Source organism: Danio rerio, chromosome 14, assembly GCF_049306965.1.
Source record: "Danio rerio strain Tuebingen ecotype United States chromosome 14, GRCz12tu, whole genome shotgun sequence".
In the NCBI taxonomy this organism is placed as follows: domain Eukaryota; kingdom Metazoa; phylum Chordata; class Actinopteri; order Cypriniformes; family Danionidae; genus Danio; species Danio rerio.
Window position 1 is genome coordinate 52,947,501 of NC_133189.1, and position 17,039 is coordinate 52,964,539.

A 17,039-nucleotide genomic window follows, 5' to 3' on the forward strand; every position below is an offset into this window, starting at 1 on the left:
GGGACTAGACAATAGACGGGAGAGCGCATGACACAGAGAGACAACACAAGCCATGCGCTCACATAACACAGGACAAGAACATGCGGCCAATGAGAGAACTCATTAACCGCATGTTCATGACAAGACAAGCACAACACTGAAGCACACGACAAAAGCACGTGACCACAATGTAAACACCAAGCCACGTGCTTTGACAAGAGACGCAAGACACGAGCACACGATGAATGAAAACTCACCGTGCGCTCACACACGCAGCGTGCATGCTTCATCCCAGCGCCGACCAAAACCGAAACCAACAAGACTGAGACGCTGGGAATGAAACACCACGCTGCAAACAGACAAAAACACAAACACGAGTACAAGAGCGCACGCGTCTGAGGGATGCAGAACGCGCGCGCAGCCGCGTCAAGCAGGAGCGCGCACACTCTGCATACACCCACGACGGCACGCGCGCACACAGAGACAGAAACAGGACCAGACATGGGTAGTGTCTGAGCTCTGCCACCAAAACAAGAATTTACAAGACCAGAGTGGCAGAACCCTGACAATAGGAATGAATAATGTCATTTTTTCTGTTTAGAATTTAACTGAGCCTTTATTTGTCATTTATAAAGGATTTATAAAGCATGAATAGTCCTCACTTTAGATTAGGTCACAAAACTAGAAGTTGAGTTAATAAAGCATTTATTAACATACATAGTAACCATTAATATGCCTGAATAATAAGACATATAAACGTTAATTTCAATAGCTTAATCATTTACCAACTCATTCTGAATGATCCTAAAAACTCTCAACTACTCTTAAATACAACTGGTTTGTTAATAATGCAATACTTAATTTAGTATTGAAAAATTAATAATTTACTAAGTATGAAAATACAATTATTAAGCACATTTTAAATGTGGTTATAAGTCAAGAATAGAGCTGCAGTTATAAACTGCTTACTAACGTTTATTAATGTAGAGTTAATGCTTAACGGATAATGAATTCACTATTTGCTAATGCTTAATAAATGATTTATAGTGTGTAGTTATTATAAAGTGCTATTGAAAATTCTTCAGGTCTCAGGAAGATAAATCCTAATGTACCTGTAGCAATAATATTGCTTAACGCAATTAATTTGGGTGCAATAGATCGCCTAGCAAAAAATACATATCGTGACAGCTCTAACGCTCATATTTGGGTTGCAACAACCTAGTGTAGACTTTCACAAATCACATGATCTACACAAACATAAACACTGATAAATCAGAGCAGACCATAAAATATCCATACCACACATTTGGTCAGGGTTCAAAGCAATGTTGCATGTTCAGATATGCATCCTTGATCAAGTTTTTATCACATCCCCTGCACATGTTTGTAGTAACATTCATAAATTAAGCATTAACTTACAACCTATTTCTGTAATGTGTATTATGTATAATGTGTCAAAGATATGATAAACATATGACGCACGAAAATGCATCAACCTTTGCCATCAGTTGCTCATGAGCAGAAGATTCCAGTACACTGGCAGAAATTGTAAGCACATTTAAATATGTAAATGCAATCAGGGACGGAAAGAGAGTGTGTGTTGTTTTTGGGGTGTGGACTACAAACATTTCATTAGGTGAAAACAGGACCCTCGGTTAATATTCAGCCAGATGTGTGTTTGATTACACAGATGTAAAGAGCTCTCTGAACTCAGCAACACAGAAGCCAGAGCTTTTCATTACTCAAGTGTGTTTTGCAATTCCAAGTGAAGGACCCTTGGCTAAACTAAACAGGAACACATCTTCTCAGATGATGAAATAAGATGGTCCGGATTGCACACAGCAAAAGATTTGATAACTCGGGTACTTGGAGAGTAAACTTTAAGCTGTCGGATTACTTCACAGTATCGGCAAAAGTTGAGAAACGCTGAACTTGTGAGAAAAGACGCCGGGAACTCTGCATTTAGGACAGTTTAGGATTTTCTTCTTATGGGATAAATATAACGTATGTGTTTCCTATGAAAGGATGCAAAATTTAGTCATCTACTACATCTGATCACGTCTTCTGAGGGTTTTCGTTTTAGGTTGTTTGTACACTTTAAAAATGAAACATGAAGAAATATTTTAAGGTCAGAAATGTTCTCATAAATAAAGATAGCAGTTCATTTAATCCAAAGTGACACTGGCTATGTTTGCATGGACATCAGTAATCAAATGATTTGCCTTAAAATGAATAAGACAATAATATGACTAAGGTGTTGACATGAGTTGCTTTTTGAGTGTTCCTTTCATGATCCCGTTTCACATGTTATACTATAGCACAGGGGCGGACTGGCCTTCTGGCAAATGCCAGAAGGGCCGGACCATTTTTTAAATGTAGGCCGGTCACCTATTTTATTTATTTATTTTTTCATATAGTTTTTTTTAAATGTAGGCGGCTTTTATCTTGAGCGAGATGTGAATATTATGATGATGATGGTGATAATAGTAAGAATAATAGTAAATGTTAAGCATTGGCCCAATTGGCAACAACCGGCTGGTTTCGAGATGGGCCGACCCAATCTGAGGGCTACTCAAATGTAATTAAAATCTGGCAAGAATGTCAAACAAACAGTGTGCAAAAAAAAGGGAAAGGCAGTCAAGTCAGACATTGCAAAATACATAAAACTTTTCTAAACTAGTCTCGAAAAGGGTCAGTGTGATGGCGCAGTAGGTAGTGCTGTCGCCTCAGAGCAAGAAAGTCGCTGGTTTGAGCCTCATCTGGGTCAGTTGGTGTTTCTGTGTGGAGTTTGCATGTTCGCGTGGATTTCCTTCTTGGTTTCCTTCTGAATTGGGTAGGCCAATTGTGAATTGGGTAACCCAGTATAATGGGTTGCAGCTTTGAGGGCATCCGCTGTGTAAAACATATGCTGGATAAGTTGCTGATTCCCAGATTAATAAAGGGACTAAGCCGAAAAGAAAATTAATGACATGATTGCATATATAAATGGGTTGCTTTTGTTCCAGTCACATACATTTAAATGTTTAAATATCTCTTAAATAATGTACTGCTTGTATAATTTTACCATCTGTACACCAATATAAGTAGTGAATGTGCGTGTCCTTGGGTGGGGCTGTGTCGGTGTGGTAATGTGGGCTGGTGTGGCTACAGTGCCAGGGCTGATTTTTAGTCCCAGTCCGCCCCTGCTATAGCATATACAGAGCATCCGGTAAGCGCTTCACTTTTTCCCAGGGCCAGACGGAATCTGTGGAAGTTTTTTGCTATTTCTGCTGAGAATTTTGGTAAAATTTGCGGATTTCTGCGGAACTATTTTGGGAGTATCCTTACTAAAACCTTAATATGTGAAATAAAAAGTAATTCCTTTTAAACTTTTATTTAATGTTTAAATTGCAAATCCAATTAGATGCACTTTATTTAGTAAACAAAGCTAGTCTCTTATATAATATCTCTACTAAAAGACAGAAAATATTACTGTACACACTGCATTGTGCATAAATCAGATGCACATTTTCATATTAGTCAATAAAATGACTGAAATTAATAAAAAAAAAACTGAATAAATGTAGATTTACACACATTTACTCAAGTAAATAAACAGAATTAATTATGGGCTAGAAATCTGCAGAATTCTGCGTAAAAAAATCTGCGTAATTCTGCACGCGCAGATTCCATGTGGGTCTACTTTTTCCAAATTTTTAAAGTTACAGCCTCATTCCAAAATGCATTAAAATAATTTATTTCCTCAAAATTCTACACACAATACCCCATAATGACAATGTGAAAAAAGAGATTTTTAAAAAGTTGCAAATTTATAAAAAAAAAAGAAACATGAAAAAAAGAAAGAAATAAATCACAGAAATTAAATTGAAATGCAATTAAATTTTAAGGTCGAAAATACAAAAAAATATTGTTGAAGACAAAAATAATTAGCCCTTCAGTGAATTTTTAATTATTTTACAAATATTTTCCAAGTGATGTTCATTTATTCAATTTTCTTTTTGGCTTAAGCCCTCCTCACACTGAGAATCCTGAGCTAAAATTTGTGATCTTTGATCGTTGGTTTGACATGTTCACTGAAAGCCGCTTAGTGCTAGTTGCGATCAGATTTTTCCTTCGATGAAGCTCTGGCAGTGCAACTGCCATAAAATCAATCCAAGTACCAATAGGAGCACGAAATTTGATGATGTGATTCATGCGACAATTCAAATGAGGTGGGGAAATGTCAAAACAGTTTTTCCTTCCAGGTTTAATTGAGACACGGCGTGTGCAAAGTTGCCTCTACAAACTGTTTATGTTTGCTTTGAGAAATCATTTCATTAGTGATAGTGAAAGTGTCGCAGGTGGATGACGTCAAACTCCGGGGGCGTTTTCTTTCATGTTTTGCACTTCATTGTCGTTCAGTCTGACATAATGACAGCTGAGATCTTACAGTATGGCATGGGAGCCATGTCCGTGCTAAAATAAAATAAAACACAGTGTGAGCTTGCCTTTAGTCTCAATTTCAGAGGTTGCCACAGCGGAATGAACCGCCAACTATTCCAGCATATATTTTATGCAGCGGATGCCCTTCCAGCATTAACCCTGCACTGGAAAACACTCCCACACATACACTCATACACTACAGCCAATTTTGTTTCCCCAATTCCCCTATAGCTCTGTTTGGATTGTGGGAGAAACCGGAACACCTTGAAGAAACCCCCACCAACATGAGGAGAACATGCAAACTCCACACAGAATTGTGGACAAAAATCTGGCACAGCCGGGACTCAAACCAGCAACCTTCTTGCTGTGAGGTGACAGTGCTAACCACTGAGCCACCATGCCACCTCTCAAATGATGTTTAACAGAGAAATCTAATTTTTACTGTATTTCTTATAAGGCCTTTTTCTTCTGAAGAGAGAGTCGTATTTCTTTTAATTTGGCTGAAATAAAAGCAGTTTAAAATGATAATAAAACATGCAACATAAATAACACTATTGTTATAATCAATTGGCAAAGTTGAAAGTTGTCCAAGTTGTCCAATTACTTGCCTAATTAAACTAGTTAATGTAAATGGTACTTTAGGCTGAATACTAGTATCTTGCAAAATCAAAATATCTAGCAGAATAATATGTACTGTCATCAAGGCAAACACAAAAGATATTAAAAGCGTGTTCTTTCCAACCTTCTCTCCATTAAGCAGCACTTACTGCAGGAAATACTTAAAAAAAAAAAAAAACATTTCACAGGAGGGGAACACAAAACATACCAAACCTTTATTTTCCCCATCACACATGAGCATCTACTCCGCCACAGCGTGTGGTTCAGGAAGCAGCAGATTTTGTGCTCTTTTAAAGGCTGAAGAGCTCACCATTTTTGTTAAGTCTTTTGAGAAGAATAAGACAACCTAATCCTCTTTCACAGCCTCATCCCATGGTACATCCCAAATCCCAGTCTTCCCACTGTTTTATCTTGACAAGTGAAAGAAGAGGGCAGCACTTTGGCTTCACAACTCTCCTCCTGCAAATCTGATTTAATCCACAACCTTTTACTTGCGTAACACGCTTATCCGATAATAGAGTGCACAAACTACAACGGAAACGCTTTTACCAAATAAATTAATTCTAGTACGCACATAAAAAAAATTAAAATTCATGTGACGATAAAAATAGCATTAGCATTAAAATGTCTAAAGTCACAAACAGACAATTAATACACAATTCATTTATTTATTTTCTTTTGGCTTAGTCCCTTTTTTTTTAATCAGAGGACGCCAGAGCGGAATGAACCGCCAACTATTCCATCGTATGATTTACACAGTAAATAAGACAACCCAGTCATACACACACACATATACACTCATAACATTACGGTCAATTTTGTTTATCCAGTTCACCTGTATTGCAAGTCTTTGGGTGCTCTGGTTTCCCCCATAGTCCAGAGGAAACCCACTCCAACACAAGAAGAACATGCAAACTCCACACAGATATGTCAACTGGCTCCGCAGGGACTCAAACCAGTGACTTCCTTGCTTTGACGCAACAGTGCTAATCACTGAGCCACCACGCCGCATACACAATACAAATGGAATATGAGACTATACGTAATTCCATAAATGCTTCACGAACTCAACGCAAATATTACTGATCACAAGATGTGATGCAATAAAGACATACTCTATATCATAGTTTATGGAAGTACCCATTGGTTTAATTTTTGGTAGAAAGTTCCAAGTTCAAAGTTCCAAAGTTCAGAGGTTGCCACAGCGGAATGAACTGCCAATGAACCGTTTTACGCACACCAAGGCCCGCAGCAACTTCCTCCCATTCGTTTTTTTTAACCTGCAACTCTTTAAATCTACAAATTATATAGATCCTAAAGAACATATGAATGACACTCCTCATAGAGAGTGAGAAGCATGTCTTTTAAGATGCACACGGTCCGAAGACAATCTCCTGAGACATCATGACATTTTGTTCTTGATCATCAGCATGATGTAGGCCTTTATAGTTATAATAATATTTATATAATATGGTTAGAATGAGATTTATACATAATAATGTGCAACTTAGTTTTTGTAATGTTCATTATTTAGTATAGGCTCCCTCAAAACACACAGGTACATACAAGATGGACTTCCAGTGTGAATTATAATTTTATTATAATAATAAATTAAGACTTTAATTTGTCAACTCTCATTATTTCCTATATATGACTTTTGTGCTTTTATAGAAAAGGAGTTGGTAAACATATCCAAAGTGTGTGCGTAATTGTATGTAGTGGGTGGCTCTGGCCCAAAATGCCCGGGCTGATTTTTTGTCCCAGTCCAGCCCTGACCATTCCTACACTGTCAGAAATGAAGATACCAGAGCGGTCACTGGGGTGGTACTTTTTTTTTTAAAAGGTGCACATTTGTACTTAAAGGGTCCATATTGGTACCTTAAAAATATGTGTTAGTAACAAAAAAATTTAAGAGGTACGATTTTGTACTTTTTAGGTACTAATCTGTATCACTGAGGTATTATTATGGACCTTATCGATAGAAATGGGTATCTTTTAAAAAGGAAGCGCCCCAGTGACAGCTCGCGTACCTTTATTTCTGAGTGTATGATCCCTCAGATCATTAGGATCAAGTAAATTAGAAATACCAAGAGTTCAGTCAAAGAAGGGTAAATCCGCCTTCAGCTACTAACAGCGCCCCCCGCTGCTGGAATCAGCTTCCAGAAACAATCAGATGTGCTCCAACATTAGACACGTTCAAATCAAGACTGAAAACACATCTGTTTAGCTGTGCCTTTACTGAATGAGCACTGTGCTACGCCCCACAGATCACACTCTTTCTTTTCTTTTTCATTTTTTTTATAACCTGTTTTAACACATTTAATCTGTTTTTATAATTTTTCATTCTTTAAATCCTTTTTATTTTCTTGTTGATTTTGTTCTTGTTGATTTAAAGCACTTTGAATTACCATTGTGTATGAAATGTGCTGTATAAATAAACTTGCCTTGCCTACTATAATACCTGAAGAACCATATTGATAGTCTCTGCTCCCAATGAGCATCTCACGTCTCTACAATTCACCACGTGTTCATTGCATGTCATGTGAGTAACTTATTATATAAGAAAAACACTCATGCAGCTTCTCATACTCAAGCGAATTACGTTTTTCTGTGTGATATTTGGTGCCAGTTTATCAGGAAGTGACCATCTTGTTCTGTTTGACTCGTGGATGGAACGCAGAATTATTGGCAAATCTTTTATGCAATATTCCAGTTTTGCGCATAAACATAATTCACATCTTTTTATGGAAACATAGGTAGTGTCACAACTGACTGCTGCCTCACAGGAAGCTCATGCCGAGCAATTACGGCTCTCTATCATTTGAGAAGTGTCTGCGGTGTAATTTCCTTCCCTCTTTTTCCGACCTTGAATGCGCTGGAAATGGAGGTGTGCTCCTGTCAATTGTCTTGATGGCAGGAAAATTGATGCCAGGCGCCATTCCTGTCTGTCAGGACGGCAAACACTGAACAATTCTAGTCCATGCCCTCAGAATGAGTAAGCTGGAGTCTAATAACAGGGTGCTGCCAACAAGAGACAGGACATAAAGCTGTCCGTCACAGCACAACAGACTCAATAAAAAGACCTTCGCAACTTATAATCTTCTTCCCAAACTCTTCTACAACTTCTGTAGAGTCTAAGCGTGGGTTTATCAAACAAAGCAAATCAGCTTGAGTTTATACTAGTGCATTTATTTATATATATATAAATAAATATATATATTTATATATATATATATTAGGGATGTAACAATATTGTAAATACCGTCATACCGCAACAGTAATTTTTTTTCAATATTATCGTAGGCGCATGACTCAATAAAACTATATTTATGAGAAAAGTTTGCTCAGGCGAATGAAGCGAACGGGAGGTAGCGGGAACTACAATTCCCATCAGCCTAGGTGTGGTCATCATTTTTTGCGGTCTGTTGTTACTACAGATCAAGTAATGCGGAAATGGAGTGTGTTGCTAGTAGCGGGGAAGAAAAAGAGCTGAACCTAAAGCGGGTTTTAAATCGGATGTGTGGAAGCATTTCAGTTTCTTTCTAAAAAGATACGAAAAAGGAGAAAAGATGACAGAGAAAGGAAAAAAACAGTATGCAGGCACTGCCAGACTGTGGTGAAATATAAGTCGGGGAATACGACTAAAAACAGTCATGGGGACTGCAGAACACAGCACACTTGTTAGGTTGATGCAGACATTGACTTGTACCGCAAAGAGACCTCTATGTCACTCATGGCTTGTCCTCTCAAACGGTGGAAAGACAATGCACAACGTCACCCACTGCTGTAAACCTTGGCTAAATCATATCTCTCTGTCCCAGAAACCTCAGTCCCAAATGAGAGGGGTTTGGGTTTTTTTTCTGTTGCAGGGGACATTGTAAATGCCCAGAGATACCAGCTTTTACCAGATTATAGTTATATGATCATTTTCCTTAAAAAACCCATCTCTATCTACGTAAGTGAGTGATTAAATGTTGAATGTGATGAGTTTTAAACAATACTAAATTAAAACTTTATTTTCTTTATATGGTTTTATAGTTTTTTTTTATTCAAATTGAAAAATTGAAGTTCCTGTTTCGAAACTTACAGATAGATGGCTAATTTGTATGTCATTGATATGTTCAGTGCTAAGGTAAATAAACACTTTTGGCACTTTTTTGGAGTATTTTCATTAGTTTTGTTTTTCCTGTAAATCATTCATACCGAGGTATTATCGTACCGTGAAATTCTGATACCGTTACATCCCTAATATATATATATATATATATATATATATATATATATATATATGGTGTTTTAATAGGGGGTTTAAAGAGTATTTTAAAGTCTCAGATGTCCCTCTACACTGTGCATATGAAGTTTCAGCTCAAAATACCACACAGATAATGTTCTAACTTCCCCATTTATGCTTTGACCAAAAGCTTTGTTTTGGTGACTGTCGCTTTGAATTCAAATGAGATTGTGCTCTTTTCAAAAGAGGGCAGAGATGCAAATGCCTATGCATTACAACAGGCCTACTGTAATATAATATCTGTGAAAATATCAATAGAAGTGGTTCAGAAGACAACTACAGTGTTCATTTGTGCATCCTAAAACCAGAGTTGGGCACGTTCCTTTAAAGGGTCATAAATAGGGTTGCCACCCATCCCTTAAAATACAGAATCGTCCCGTATTTGAAAAAGAAATTGCGCGTCCCGTTTTGAATCAATACAGGACGGGTTTTGTCCTGTATTTATCGTTTTTTTTAAGTTGCTTTTCATGCACACACATTTTATAAAGATGCTGTTTATATGAAATGAGCCTGCTCCCAAGCAGGTTTGAGCTACCAGAACTGCTGCTAACAAGTCACAGTTTCAAGTCACTGGATTGTGTCAAATTATCAACATCCAAATCCAGCTAACTGAGTAATCCACATATAAAGAACAGACCCCAGGTTGATATGCAACCATAGACTGTAAAAGATATGGACGTAGTGTCTGTGACGTCGTCCATAGGTTTCTAAAGAGCGCAAAAGAAGCCACAAGTAGGCGCGGCCAACCGTCACCATTTTGGTCACGCGTCATCACACCCACGGCAGGATACCAAACAAGGGCAAAGAGGCGGAGAGTGAGCGGAGCTACAGACACCTGCTGGCATTTTGCTTGGACCTGGTTCAGACACACTTTACTTTGGGAGAAATGCTTAATACTTTATCACCTGTGACTCGCTTGTATTCTGACCGCTTGTGCTTGGTTGTATACTATATCAATAAAGTGTTTAGACTTTTAAAAACACTGTAGTAATACACAGAGCCACTAAACATTGTTCTTATGACGTTTTTCAACAGGAGGAAAATGTGAATTACTTCCAAACACTTCAGATATAGTCTGTGTTAGTTAATGTAAGACTATTGATGAAATCCAGCATAACACTGTATGACAACACTTCAGATGACGATTCTAGAGCCTACAGCTAATCAATTCGTGAGATTCTGGAGTGCATTACAGCTCTAAATATAAATATAAACGATAAATGATCTTAAATAAAACAAATACATGTATAGAGATGGTATATAAGTATATAACTTTACTCACATGGGAACCGAGGCCACGTGAATGGTTTGTGAGCACAATTAAGTGCACTCAGCATGCCATGCCATCTAATAATTGTAGGAAACAAGTCCAAAAGGCAGTTGACTGTGTAAAGCCACATAAAACAACACAGAAATAGGATAAATATGCCGAGTTCAGTGGCTAATCTGAAGGATTCAGCTGAGGTGACGTGACGGCGACCAACGAGATCTAGCTGTCACTCAAGTGGCCACGCCCTTAATTATGCAAACTTAATATATAGGAAACGGATGAGTTATAAAAAAAATTCACCCCCCTCACAGTTGTCATGAAGGGTAATATTAGCTGTATTAACTAAAATCTTTTTTGTACCAGGCTGTAAACACCTTTTTTTCTGCTGTAAAGTTGGCCATTCTAACAGTGGGCTCAATTGAAATTTGCTCTGTTTTGGAGCCAGGAGCGGCCAGGACTAGCGGAATTTCGCATGAATTGCAGTTTTAGTTACTTCCGTATTGGCTTCCTGAGGGAGAGCGGGAGGTTGCCGCTTGTATGCAACAAGGTCAAAACCATTTTCATTTCATTTTGTTTAGATAATTATCCCAACAACTTCCATATGATTTGTTCTCCAAGCCTATATTTACTTATATAAACCTATATTATCCCTCCTATATTTACAATAGCAAGGTCCAAATAAAAGAAATTTGCATAGCATTTCACTTCATTAAAGTATTTAAATTTATCTATTATAAAATTATTTTTGATATTCCAGATTAATAACCTACCTAAATAACTAAAATGATGAAATATACAAACTCATGCCACAAAACAAAATTCGACAAAAATCGCCCAGTCTGATTCCATTAAACTCCTCTTTAATACTGTAAACAATCTGCTCTGAAACAAGCTCTCTAGTAAACAGCACCATTAAAATCATATAACATTGACTTATTGCCTTAAGAGCGTTTACGGATCAAGTTGTTAGTAAATCACTTCATTAGAAGATGCTATTCTAAGCCATCTGCAATCAAATCCTGCTAGGACTTGTAGTGTTTTCATTTCACAGTCTAAGCTCAAAGCCGAACAGCAAAAAGCCCAGAATGTAGAGAGCTTAAATGAATGTGATCATTCAGCTGTCATAAAGATACTACAAAGGATGGAGATGCCAACAGCTTATAAAGAGATGCCATAGTGACTTAATTCTGCTTCTTATTTTTGAGCGATGGGCCTGACGTTGTGGATATGTGAGTTTAGTCAGACTGATGGGTCCGTTGTGTCTTGTTAACTCTCGCAGATACAGAATAAACCTTTGAGCTGCACGACACCACCATCCCATTCATCCTTTTCTGTATGGACAGGCTGTAATCTGACCTCTGAATAAGCTGAGGACAGGAACTTTTTTTGGGCTGGTTGGGGAAGAGATCTCATAGCTTGTCAAGACAGATGGATAGGGGGAAAAACGTCAGTGAAAGCATAAAAAAGAATATATATTCAGGTCCATACCCAGAGGGAAAATGAATGAAGGGCTGAGCAGCACTATGGGAAACAGCATGCTAATCCCACTCCTGAATTATTATGAAGAACATATTACTACACAAAGTTTTCGGCAAGATTTAAGTCTTTTTTTATATATGTATTGTATTTTACTACCCCCCAAATGGCCTTTGATGCATGGTGGAAATTAAAGCTGGGCGATATGAAATAAATAAATCATATGACAATAGAGTAAGTCATCTCATATCCTGATAATGATGTACAGGTGAGGCCAGAATTATTAGCCTCCTGAATTATTAGCCCCCCTATATATATATATTTTACCCATATGTCTGTTTTACAGAAACAAGACTTTTTTTTTATTACTTTTTTCTAATAATAGATAAATAATTTTCTTTTATCTTTGCCATGATGACGGCACATAATATTTAAGCAGATATTCTTCAAGCTACTAGTATAGGTTAAAGTAAAATTTAAAGGATTAATTAGGCTAATTAGATTAAAGTTATGGCAATTAGGCAGGTCATTGTTTAACAGTGGTTTGTTTTGTGGACAATTGGAAAAAATAGCTTAAGGGAGCTACTAAAATTGACCATAAAATGTTTTTTTAAAAACTTAAGAACTGTATGGAACAAAAGAAGTGCCAAAAGTATTGAATTAAAAAGCTTGTTGAATAGCACTAACTGAAAAATAATACACCGTATTAACAGGTTCTTGCATTTAAATGACTTGAATTCCAGGGCTTGTAATTTTAGGTCTTGAAATTTAACATATCTCTATTTTTAAAGCGGTGAATATTTCAACTAAAAATATTTTAAACATGTTTTCATACTTATAAATTAAATAATTCATATTCAATTTCCAGGTTTTACTTACAAAATATTCAATACCCTTAAAAATACAATGTGTAATATTCAAAAGGCAATTTTCAGTTAATTTTATTTCAGTACAAAAAAAAAAATAAATTAAAAAAAATAAATCGCCTCCATAAATTCAGTGGCTCAAATTCACCTGTTAAAATTCAACATTACATCCGGTAACTGCAGGAAAAGCAATAGATAGCAGATTGGAGATCACCAGCTGCTTTTCACCTGCAAATTCACCCAAATACATAATAATAATAATAATAATAATAATAATAATAATAATAATAATAATAAAAATGCATGTATTTGTACTGGAAATGTAATTAAGGGAATTTTATTTGCTTTTAAATTCACCTAAATATATAATAATAATAATAATAATAATAATAGAAGAAGAAGAAGAAGAAGAAGAATTATTATTACAATAATATTTAATAATAATAATAATAATAATAATAATAATAATAATAATTATTATTATTATTATTATTATTATTATTATTCAGTTTCTTTTTTGGTTTAGTCCCTTTAATAATCAGGGGTCGCCACAGTGTAATGAACCGCCAACTTATAAAGCATACTGTATGTTAATATGCAGTGGATACCCTTTCAGCCGCAACCCAACTTTAGGAAACACCTATGCACACTGAATCACACTACGGCCAATTTAGACTATTCAATTCACCTGTACCCGCATGTCTTTGAACTGTGGGGAAAACCGGAGCACCTGGAGGAAACCCACGCAAACACAGGGAGAACATGTAAACTCCACACAGATATGCTAACTGACCTGCTGGGGCTCAAACCACCGTCTTGCTGTGAGGCGATTGTGCTACACCGTGACATATTAGTAGTAGTAGTAGTATTTTGTATTAAAACACAGTACTTTAGCTAACTGCTTTATTTTCCCGAATAGCATGTTTAGCATAATTCAATCATTTGCTTGACAGGATTTATATTTCCAGACACCTGTCACCAACGCAGCATGTTTATTTCACATCACACATGTTTTCCCCACAAAAATTGCATGATATGGCATTTCATAAAAATTTAAAGCTTGTTTTTTGGAAACTTTCCCGACACGTGGACATGTCTGCCATTCAATCATGCAACTTATAAGGCATCATATTTATTTGTGTCCCCTTCATCTGGTCACACGACAAGACATGCTGTATTTCACGCTACTTTCAAACTTCCAGTCATTCTTATCCAAAATAGAGACATGGCATTCATTTGCATTAAAACAGATGTGTTTGGTAATGGTTTTCCAGTAGTCATACTGTATAAAGAGCTGCATAAAAACTAATTTTTTAATTAGCTGCTTTGTTGACAGAGTCCCTTAAGGCGCATTTATGAGAACTGAATTAGGCGCAAATACTTACGATTCCGTTAGCATACACGTTCTGTCCAAACGTCTGATTGGGATTCAAGCAGAGAAAGCCTGTGGGGAGATGATGGAGATGGAGAAATGATTAAAATCACAACAGGATTATTAAACATATATATGCATACATGCATGTAACTTTTGAAACACCAATCTTTTTGAGTGCAAATAGATATAATTTTAAGGCATCATTGTGCTGCACTTTGAAGTGGACAAAAAATAATGAATTACTTTCATGAAATTATGAAAACATCATGATGCACTGCATCAAGCAGCGCTCTGTTTATTAAAAGGATAGTTTTTAAAGTAAAAAAAAAATAAATAAAAATTTAAATACGCAGTGGCACAGTGGGTAGCGCTGTTGCCTAACAGCAAGAGGGTTGCTTGTTCAAGCCTTGGCTGGGTCAGTTGGCATTTCTGTGTGGAGTTTGCATGTTCTTTCCGTGTTGGTGTGGGTTTCCTCCGGGTGCTCCGATTTCCCCCACAAGTCCAAACACACACGCTATTGACCTTATTCTAAAATGCGGAAGCGCTCCTGTTTTTGCGATTGTCTTAGAACTTCCGATTCAGTCGCCTATGGGAGAAATGACTAGGAATAATAAACGGCAGAAAACGGTCAAACTACTTGCTCTACAAAAAATGTTTGCATGACTATATAGACCAAGTAGAATAATATAATAAGGAAATATCAGTTTGCAACATTCATTCGTTCACTTTCTTATCGGCTTAGTCCCTTTTTTTAATCCGGGGTCGCCACAGCGGAATGAACTGCCAACTTATCAAGCAAGTTTTTACGCAGCGGATGCCCTTCCAGCCGCAACCCATCTCTGGGAAAAATCCACACAGACATTCACACACACACTCATACACTACAGACAATTTAGCCTACTCAATTAACCTGTACCACATGTCTTTGTACTGTGGGGGAAACCGGAGCACCCGGAGGAAATCCACGCGACGACAGGGAGAACATGCAAACTCCATACAGAATCGCCAACTGAGCCAAGGTTCGAACCAGCGACCTTCTTGCTGTGAGGCGACAGTACTACCAACTGCGCCACTGCCTTGCCCCAGTTTGCAACATCAAACAGCAAAACGAGCCGTTTTTAACGTCTAAAAATGAATGGAAGTGAATGAGACCGGAAGTCTCAAGCCAAAAAGATTCAAATGGCAGCGCCCGCTAGTCGGTAAAGCATAAGGTGAATACTGTAGGCCAGTGGTTCTCAACCTTTTTTTCCCTGAGACCGATTTTTCCCTGGAAAATATTGTAAGGCCCTCCTCCACATTTAATGATACAACCGCTCATATAAGTTTGCAGTAATGATGACAAAAAAAAATTTTGTTTTTAAACAAACAGTATGTTTATTACTATATCTAGATATGTTTATGCACAAATAATAGTCTAATGTTTCCCAGAGATGGGTTGCAGCTAAAGGGGCATCCGCTGTGTATAACATGTGCTGGATAAGTTGGTGGTTCATTCCACTGTGGTGACCCTGAATTAATAAAAGGACTAAGCCGAAAAGAAAATGAATGAATGAATAAATGAATAAATAGCCTAATGTAAAATAAAAAAGCAAAACATCAGTAAGCTATTTGTAACTGAAAAACATAAGCCTTTGGCCTTTACATTGACCCTGTTTGAAATTCAATAACTATAATATCAGTATTCACACAGGCGTATAAGGAAAAAAATAATATAGGCTATTACAATTTAGTACTTGCATGTTATTTGTTATGCTCTATCAATTAGTGTGAGGATTGCTGCGAGGCGAAACAGTGAGACTCTGTCTTTTTTGTTGAGGACAGATTAAAAATTAGTCCATTTTTGGTCAGCTAGGGCAGTGGTCCACAACCTTTTCATCACCACGCACCGCTCAACGCTTGACAATTTTACTGCGGGGGGGTTGGGGGTGTTTTGTAGGTTGCTATGCGACCATCAACTGTTTTCTCAGAGGATGACAAACTGACAAAACATTGCTGTCTCTCTCTCATACAAGTTTTATTTATGGAGAAAAGTACAAAAGACTGTAGTGTTTGTGTGTTCTGTGTTTGTCTGAGAAAATGTGAATATTTCATAAAAGCTAAAACTGATTGGTCAATTCTTGTCACATGACTCGTGGTGCACTCGTGTATTGGTGTGAGCACGTCACGTCGCTTGTGCGTGCAAGCTGCGCACCTCCATTGGAAAAAACAAACTTGTGCAAACTCCAGAAATACGCAATATGCGAACGCAATATGCGAACGCCCCCCATCATTTGCAATCTCCATCAGTTGATCTTCTTGCACAGCAAGTGGGTAGCGGATCTATTCCTTGGTAATTCGCGGGTCGTTCACTGGGCAAAGAAACTTTCTAGAGACGCCTGTTTCTTACTTATTTTGCTGCTTAAGAGAGAATACGGTCATTTTTCAAAATAAAAGACTTTTCAAAATAAAAGGTTGTTCAGACTCCGATAATAAATAAAACAAAAATAATTAATGATTTTGTGTGCAACCTGGTACCAATTGATCCATGGACCGGTGGTTGAGGACCACTGAGCTAGGAGATAAAATGAACTAAGGCAACATGATCATTCTCCTGATTGTCCACTGCTAAGATCTCAGCGACCCCCCCCACAAAGCTCGCTGAGGCCCCCTTGTGGGCCACGACCCCCCTGTTGGGAACCGCTACTGTCGTGAATTGGGTAAGCTAAATTGTCCATAGTGTATGTGTGTGAATGGATTGTGTAT

At 37.3% G+C, this 17,039-nt stretch overlaps 1 protein-coding gene and 1 long non-coding RNA gene across 2 annotated transcripts in view; one reads left to right on the plus strand and one right to left on the minus strand.

Annotated features, from left to right (window-relative positions):
- Positions 1–17,039, minus strand: part of rxfp1 (relaxin family peptide receptor 1) — a 215,024-nt gene that overhangs the window by 186,849 nt on the left and 11,136 nt on the right. The window contains exon 3 of the mRNA XM_073921122.1: positions 14,308–14,366. The gene's annotated coding sequence lies outside the window, so the exon portion shown is untranslated. The remainder of the gene's footprint in view (positions 1–14,307; positions 14,367–17,039) is intronic.
- LOC141377608 (uncharacterized) overlaps positions 1–17,039 on the plus strand; it is a 135,572-nt gene that overhangs the window by 17,991 nt on the left and 100,542 nt on the right. The gene's annotated exons all lie outside the window — the stretch shown is intronic.